The following is a 636-nucleotide window of genomic DNA, read 5'->3' on the forward strand; positions in this document are numbered from 1 at the left end:
TGTGTCCCAAGGGGTGTCTTCACCAAGACCCTGCACAAACCTCTGGGACTCTTTGCATCCTGTTGTGGTGCCTTTCCAGTGAATTCCAGGGTTATCAAAGCCAACTTGAATGGGCACTTGGTCTCACTCCACAATGTCACCCAAACCACTCTCTCCGCTGACCCTCACCCACAAAAGTTCACCCAATTTCTTCATCCCCTAGAGCAGCTCCACAGGTCCAAGAAGCTCCTTCCCGCTGAGGACACCTCTCTCCTACACTTTCTCTCCTGTGTCTCCTTGTCCTTCTCTCCCAACCCATCACAGCCCTGCAACCTGGGAACTGTCTCAGCAGGCCTGGGCTGTTATTGCCTGCAAGTGGAATGAAGAGAGACTTGGGGCTGCAGCTCCTCCTGCCTGTGCCCCACACACAGGGCATTGGGACCTGTCTGGCTACAGCCCCTCAGTGGGGGCACCGGGGTAAGAACAGACTTGCAGTGGGGAAAGCTGCTCTGAAAGCCCCCAGAGCTGGGCTGTGCAAAGGCTTTGCTGACAATGGCCTTGAGGGTGGACGTGCTGGGACTCAGGCCCAGGGGGAAAATCCCAGGCCTGATCCCTGAGGAGATCAGCACATGCTGCTGAAATGCTGGGGGAGAGAAG

The sequence above is a fragment of the Corapipo altera genome, unplaced genomic scaffold (genome assembly GCF_003945725.1).
Source record: "Corapipo altera isolate COAL_440 unplaced genomic scaffold, ASM394572v1 61508, whole genome shotgun sequence".
NCBI classification, from domain to species: Eukaryota; Metazoa; Chordata; class Aves; order Passeriformes; family Pipridae; genus Corapipo; species Corapipo altera.